Genomic DNA, 8,345 nt, shown 5'->3' with positions numbered 1-8,345 from the left:
CTCCCAATTTGCTTGGGGTTTCTTCTCCATCTGCGACCTTCCATCCCCTGCTTGTGGTTGTTTCACCTGGTGCCTTCTAGTAATCACAAATCAAACCGTAAGTAAAGAAACAGAGAGAGAAGCAATAACCATGAAGAAAGTTTCAGTTTTTCTCACACCTAATCAATTATTGTGATAGATGCGCTCTAGCAAGCAAATTCAGGATCTATCCTCTACTCTCTGCAGAGAAACAAGTTTTTTTATATAAGAAAATCTAGCAAGCAAGCGAGTTCAGGCGAAAACGAACAGAGAGTACTTGGTAGCCAGCAAGCTAACAGACTGACATACAATTTGCTCATAGATTTACTATCTTGATGTAGCAATAGACAAATTTGGGTGATTATTATGTTAAACATTACACTTGGTGCTTAGTAGCTAACACAGGCACACCCATGCAAATAGTTGGTCGTACTGGTAATAAATAGCTAAATTCTGTTTGATTTTCCCAGGTTTTCTACATGACCGGGCTTATTTAGGTCAGGTATGTTACTTAACTAGTAGTGTTGGTGCAGTTAACATGTGCCTGGGTTTGTACAGAAACCGACCTAATCCTGGCAACCTCGAATCAAGTAGCAGATTATTTGCATAGATTGGCAAAGAAAAACCAGCTAGATCCAGGTTTAAATGAGGGCTACTATTTATCATGCTCTAGTCACAAAATCTAGCAGAATGTTGCTACTCCTAGTTTGGTTTCACAACCAAGCAGAATAGAAACTAGGCAGGCAGGCTAGAGCAGAGCAGCGAAAAAAACAGACCGACCTCCATGTGTGGCGGTCTGGATCGGAATCGACGATGTCATCCTCATCAACTCAGGTCCTGGTCGTCCATGGAGACAGGCACCTGCTGCTGCGCCAAGTCAAACAGAAAAATAAATTAAATGGGATCTGGTCTGATAGAGGAGATAGAGGAGAGGATGTGGATCAAAGGAAGGCTGAGCTCACCACAGTCGTCACTGGTCTCAAATCCTGAGAGGTCACACATTCAGTTTTAAGAACGGAGAATGCATTGTAATTATCTTCAGGTCTGGGAGATGTCCAAACAAAATAAATGAAGTCTCGAAGATGATGAGTTTGACAGCAAGGAAATCAGAACAAGAACAAGAGAATTCTTGGTGCCAAATTAACCACCACGTGCATATATATACTGATTACCCAAAGGAAAACCATGTAATAGCAAGCATGGCCATGAAAACCACCAAGTACATAGGTATGGATATCTATCAAAGTGGCAGTTGCAAAACGATGCCATGTCTCGCATTTGCATGTAAAAAAACTGAACCCCAATGCTCTACTGTACAAACATAGATAATTACGCTTTCCTTTTGAGGATTTCAAGATATATTTTAGGTTCAGCTTTCGTTTCGACTCCTCTAAGGCAATTTTCACATCTAATGCTCCATATATACGACATCAATTCATAGTAGTTATCTAACAACTTGAATCTGTAGTAAGAAGGTGAGGTTAGAAGAAGATTACGCTTTTGTTACTTGGCATCAGGGCCTTCCAATTTGCTTGGGGTTACTTCTTCATCTGCGACCTTCCATCTGTAGTAGTCACAAATTAGACCATAAGCAAAGAGAGAGAGAGAGAGAGAGAGAGAGAGAGAGAGAGAGAGAGAGAGGCAATAACCAGGAATAAAGATTCATTTTTCTCACAGCTAATCAATTATTGTGATAGATGTGCTATAGCAAGATCAAAACCTCTTGTCTACTCTCTGCAGAAAAGGAAGTTTCAGTTTTATATATGTGGCGCAGAAAGCAAGCGAGTTCAGGTGAAAACGAATAGAGGGTACTTGGTACAAGCAAACTGACAGACAGACATACAATTTGCTACTTCCGTGGCCATATCAAAGAACTGCTCCAAGTATTAATTCTGCTGGATGTTCTTCATGAAATGCAACACGTTTTGTACAAGTTTTCGCTTAATAATTGTACTTACTATTTCCAATTTCATTTCAGTTGTCCCACTATAAACTACATTTGTATTTACCGTCTTACCAATAACCAATAGGTTATATATATACCCTTGGACAGAATTCAACTTCACTAGTAGAATACATTAATTACCGTAGAATTCAACTTGATAGGAATGAACTAGTACTAGATCCTGAGTTTGATCCACAATCTCATAGGGGTGACAAACACATTCTGTGAAGAACAAAAGGGTATAGATTTGAAAAGCCGGATACCGGTGTCCAATTTCTTTTCATTATGCTAAATCATTAACCGAAATCTATGTCGTGTTCTGGCACTAGTGTCTTGTTCATGCACTCTGTGTGATTATGAAGATGTAGAAATAATTTGAAGCAGAAAATGGTGCGGATTGAACGTCCAACCAGATTTAATTCTGGGCATGCACATACAGTTTGAACGACCAAACAAACAAACCAACGGTGAAGTGATGTGTATCCTCTGGGTACAAATGCAAGTCGTGCGTGTTCCAGAAGATAACAAGAGAAGAGAGAAAGGGGGGGTTAAAGCTCACCAGCCGCTAGGAGGGGACAAGGAGACGAATCCGCTGAGTGAGAAGCAGCTGGTTTCCAGTGCCCAAATTTATTTCATTTTGCTGAAGTGACTTGTATCCTGTGCATACAAAAAAGCAAGCAGTGAAGTGACTTGTATCCTGTGCATACAAAAGCAAGTCGTGCGTGCTCCAGAAGAGAAGGGACTAGATTTAGTTGTGGGGGTGCAGTGGGAGAGAGGAAAACTGAAGCTCACCATGTGCAGGAGCCGCTAGGAGCAGAGGAGACGAATCCGCCGCGTGAGGAGGAGTCATCCATCCATATTAGAAGCAGCCGTCCATTGAGTTGAGAGGCATGCGTCCACCATCAGGAAAGTGGGCTCGTCGGGGATGGTTTGGAAGGAATCGCGTCGGGGATAGCGCCATCACCGTCGATGGAGGAGTTGGCCACGGAGCTCGACCCGCAACCACCAGCGAGCGGAGATGGACATGATACGCGAGACTGGGAGCAGCTGGAGAGGGGGGTTGAGACTCCGGTGGCCGGAGATGTGGTGGTTGGCTGCCGCCCTTGAAGGTGGAGGTGGAGGTGGCATGGGTGAGAGGGGAGAGGAGACAGCGGCACTTGTTTATTGACCTTATGAATGGTCAACTCTTGATCTTTAGGTGGTGTTTGCCAGCTGTAGCTTGAGCCAACCATATGTGGCATCCATTGTTCCACCTTTGGCTTCAGATCAGCCGCCTTTTGTGATAAACAAAGCCAAGGGTGCGGGGCTGGCACTGACAGACAAATAAGCCTAATTAGTAAAATCCCAAATGAAACATGAAGAGGCAAAATTAAAAGCAAAGGCAGATGCATATTCAGAAAGAAGGGGCATTTTAATTTTGCAATAGAAGTGAAAGGCACCATTTCGATCAACCTTGTTGTCAAAACAGGGATAACCCTCTACTGTACAAGAATGCAGACTATAGGAAGGCGACAACTAACTAGCTTTGCCATGAAAAGGAAGACAAGTAAGTGTCTCCCATAACAGAACATCCTCCTACACATAAGAATGTCGGTCTAATACCCCTTTTGCACGGACATAGGAATATCTTATAGCTCTCCTCTTGAGGATTTCAAGATTTATTCTGGGTTCTGCTTGCATTTCGATCGATTAAGTCACGGCAATTTTCACATCTAATCAAATAATTGTCATAGATGCGCTCTAGAAAGCAAATTCAGGACCTCTACTCTACTCTTTGCAGAGAAAAAAGTTTCAGTTTAATATATGTGGTGCAGTAAGCAAGCAAGTTTAGGTAAAAACGAAAAGAGTGTGCTTGTTAGCAACCAAACTAACAGACTGACGTACAATCTGCTGCTGTATATATCAAGCCTCTCTTTACAAATTTCATTTCATAAATTAAACAAACAAAGTTAAGAAGATATTGATACATGCAGTAGAAAGAAATTGAAGCAAAAAATGGTGTGGATTGAGCATCCAACCAAATTCAATTCTGGGCCTGCATATACAGATTGAACGGACAAGTTGAGGTTTCATCTTGCTATGAATAATGAGAAATCTGCTCCTAAAGTAATGTGCCAAGTGATTTGCTTGATAAGTACACATGTCAGTTTACCTAGCTAGAACAGGTCCAGACTATTACAGAGTCATTTAACTAGTTAACAGCAAGCATTACCAAGACCAATTGGGGCTATCAAGGCCAAACCGAAAATCTAAGTAGGCCATGCACGAAGGCCATGACCTAGAGCTATACCGTGGCCCGATGACCATGTGCCCAGAGCAAAGGGGAGAGCAGAGGGTATACCTTTCAACGTTTGTACTCGAGGGCGAACCATGTTGTTGCCGATGACGGTGGAGACGAGAGGGTTGTCATAGCTAGTAGCTGCACATGGAGCTTACGACGAACCTGAACAAGGTAAGCACAAAACTACTAAATACATTATTCTGTTAAAGGAATAGACAAACAAGCCTAATTAGTAGAATCTCAAATCAAACATGAAGAGGGAAAATTAAAAGCGGAGGGGGATGCGTATTCATAAAGTTGAGGCATGTTATTAGCAATAGAAGTGAAAGACACCATTTTGATTAATCTTGTTGTCAAAACAGAGATAACGCTTCTACTGTACAAAGGGAGATAGTTAAGCTTTCCTCTTGAGGATTTCAAGATTTATTATGGGTTCAGCCTGCGTTTCAATTCCTTCAAGACAATTTTCACATCTGATGCTCCATATATTGGAGAGTAATGCATAGTAGTTATCTAAGATCTTGAATCTGTAGTAAGAAGGTGAGGTTAGAAGAAGGTTACGCTTTTGTTACTTGGCATCAGGGACATCCAATTTGCTTGGGGTTTCTTCTTCATCTGCGATCTTCCATCTGTAGTAATCACAAATTAGACCATAATTAAGCAAAGAGACAGAGAGAGAAGCAATAACCATGAAGAAAGATTCAGTTTTTTCTCACAGCTAATCAATTATTGTGATGGACGTGCTCTAGCAAGCGAATGCAGGACATCATGTCTACTCTCTGCAGAGAAGAAAGTTTTCAGTTCTATATATGTGGTGCAGCAAGCAAGCGAGTTCAAGCGAAAACTAAAACATGGTACTTTGTAGCAAGCAAACTAAACGACTCGAGTACAATTTGCTACTTTCATGGCTATATGAAAGAATTACTACTCCAAGTATTAGTATTTCTGATGGATGTTCTTCATCAAACGCCACACGTCTTGTGCAGGGTTTCGCGTAATAAGTGTACATACTATTTCCAGTTTGATTTCAGTTGTCCTACTAGAAACTACTCCCTCGGTAAATAAATACGAGACGTTTTAGATCACTCGAAAGTAGTGATCCAAAACGTCTTACATTTGTGTACAGAGGGAGTACATTTGTATTTACCGTCGTAATTACCAATAACCAATCGGTTATATATTATGCACTTGTACAGAATCCAACTTTACTGCCACAATAGCTAGGTTACCATAGAATCCAACTTGATAGGAATGAATGAACAAGTACTGGATCCTGAGTTTGATCCACAATCACATAGGTTTTGCTGAAGCAGTAACCTCAAATCTGTGTCCTGTTGATGCATGCACTCTGTGTGGCACTAACAGACTAACAACAGAACAGACTGGAGTGTGTATATGCCAATTAAGCCTCTCGGTAGAAATTTCATTTCATTTCATTTCATAAATGAAACACGCAGGCAGAGTCAGGAAGATGTGAAAAGAAACTAAAAGCAAAAAAAAATGGTGTGGATTGAACATCCAGCCAGATTGGATTTTGAGGACGCACGCACATACAGATTGAACGACCAAACAAACAAGCAGGCAGTGAAGTGATGTGAATCCTGTGGGTACAGATGCAACTCGTGCGTGCTCCAGATTTAGATGTGGGGGAATGGGAGAGAGGGAAACTGAAACTCACCATGTGCAGCGGCCGCGATGGAGGGAAGGATAAGCAGCCGTCGTGGAGGAGGAGACGAATCCTCCGCGTGAGCAGCAGGCGTCCATTGAGAGGCACGCCGTCCACCATCAGGAAAAAGTGGGCTCGTCGGGGACAGCGCCGGACGGGAAGGAGAACGGGGTGGCCGTCGCCGTGGATGGTGGATTTGGCCCCGGAGCTCGATCCGCAACCACCACCAGCGGCGATGGAGAGGATCCGCGAGACGGGGTAGGGTGGTTGACCAACAGCTGGAGAGGAGGGATTCCGGTGGAAACCGGGGATGTGGTGGTTGGCGGCGGCGCTTCGAGGTGGAGGTGGAGGTGGAGGTGGAATGGCGTGGGTTGGGAACTTGGGATGGGGAAGCGGCGGCTGCGGGGGATTTGTTTGGTGGTTTTTTCCCTTTCCTCTCGTCTCGTCTGCTCCTCCCCCCTCTCTCTCTTTTGCGGTGCGCTTTGCTTGGCCAATCCCACGCTTACCCACGGATCCATATCTTTTTGATTGGTTGATACAACCCTCTCACGGATCAAGGGCCTACGAATCCATCCCAGCCGCCCAACACCCCATGATCCGACGGCTGCGACGTGCGTGCCCGTGGCTGCAGCTAGTAGTGCTAGTACCAGCTTTATCTTTTGTCTTGGGCTGATTGCTAGGTTGTTGAGTGGTGGTGGTGTCATTTAATCCGTTCCTCTCGTTTTCTTCAATGCTTTCAATTACATGTCCCATGGATCGATGAACGCTCCCACGGATCCTCAAGGGCTAGTGACTCGATCCCAGCCGACCAACATCCGATGATCTGACTGTCTATGACGTCCATGGAACGGGGGCTACTGTACTATTTTTTTTTCTATTCCGGCTGATCATTCGTGGGTTTTTTTCTTCCTCTCTCGTTTGGCCTTCTTTTCCGATGCTTGGTCAACCGCATGTCCCATCGATTGATCTTTTCCCCACTCATGCCTTCCACGAATCAAGCATCACGAATCATTGCACGCTCACTAGTTTGCTATGACCTCTAAAAAATTGACCCCCTCTCAACCCGATCCCAGTTGCCCGCCCAGATCTAATGAAAGAGGAAGCAGACTGGTTTGGTCTACGCTTGAGCACGATGTCGTGTTTCTCCCCCTATCACTCTCTCTCCACTAGATTTCAAGCACGGGAGCGGACCGAGATATTCAAACTCATTTGGCTAAGAGCGGTAACGACAACGAGATTCCAGTTTGCAGAACACTTATTACGTAAGGGCATCACCAACGTTGACCCTCAAACACCCGCATTTGTCCGGGCCGCACGGTCCGGACGTGTTTTGCCATCCTAAGCAGTCCGAACATCCTTTTCTCCGCAAAACCGAGGGGCTTTGCGGGCGCCCCAACTACTGCCACGGATGCGTCCGACACCCCCAGACGAACCCATATCTCTCTCCTGACTCTCTCGTGCTTTCCCTCCAACGGACGCGTTGCTTCCCTGCCGCATTCATGCCGGCCCAGAGCGGCTGACATTGATGTTGCAAGATGTGATTGAATAGGAGGGTGTCGCTAACCGACGTGATCACATGTGTCAATGCGGACGCGCCGTCTCGAGAAACCTACTCTGGCCGTTGTGCCGCATTGAAGCTGTCTGACCTTCCGTTTTTCTGGTCTGGTCGCGGCTATATATACCGTGCTCCGGTGATCCATGTCCACTCCTTCGATTTTCCTCCTCCTCTCCGAGCACCTCCTCCTCCTCCGGCAATGACCAATTGATGGTTCTCCAGGCCGGCAGGCAGCGATGACGGCAATGGTTCTTCATCCGGTTCTTGGCATCGCTGCCATCAATCTTCAGGGCCCTCAGACTCCACAGCTGTCAGCTCCTCCTGTAATGAGGAGATCGTCAACTCCTTTGGCAATGAGGAGGACCAGGCCGCCGCTACTTCAGTAGCCACGCCTCCTCTTGGAGGCAGCTCTGACGGACAAGGAGATGGAGATGATGATAGAGGGGTCACTCTGGGAGCGTGGTCTGGCGGTGCCCTCGTCGCCGCAATCACGGCGTACGAGCTGGGCACAAAGTAAAGGACTCAACATCGCCACCGCATTATCGGTATGTCCGGATCAGCAGGCCAGTGTCACGACCACTAACACCAACTCATCATGGAGGAACTGTCGTCCGCGATTGCCAAGGCATGCAAGCGCATCCTCCACTACCTTGGTGATGGTGGACCCTCTTTGTCGCGGGCCATTGTGTCTGTGTTTGATCCATAACGACCTGGACCTAGTGGCGGCGCGGTATTTTGACCGGTCCGTCACCACCACATAGACGGTTGTGCGGCATCGTCGCCGCCTTGACGGGGAGCTCACCAAGATTTGCGAGGAATGGTCGATAAACGACACCTCTGCCAATTCTAGCAGGGGCAAGGCCACCGCTAGGGCACCATG

Source organism: Triticum aestivum, chromosome 3B (genome assembly GCF_018294505.1).
Source record: "Triticum aestivum cultivar Chinese Spring chromosome 3B, IWGSC CS RefSeq v2.1, whole genome shotgun sequence".
Taxonomy (NCBI): Eukaryota; Viridiplantae; Streptophyta; class Magnoliopsida; order Poales; family Poaceae; genus Triticum; species Triticum aestivum.
Note: the sequence above shows the minus strand (reverse complement) of the source record.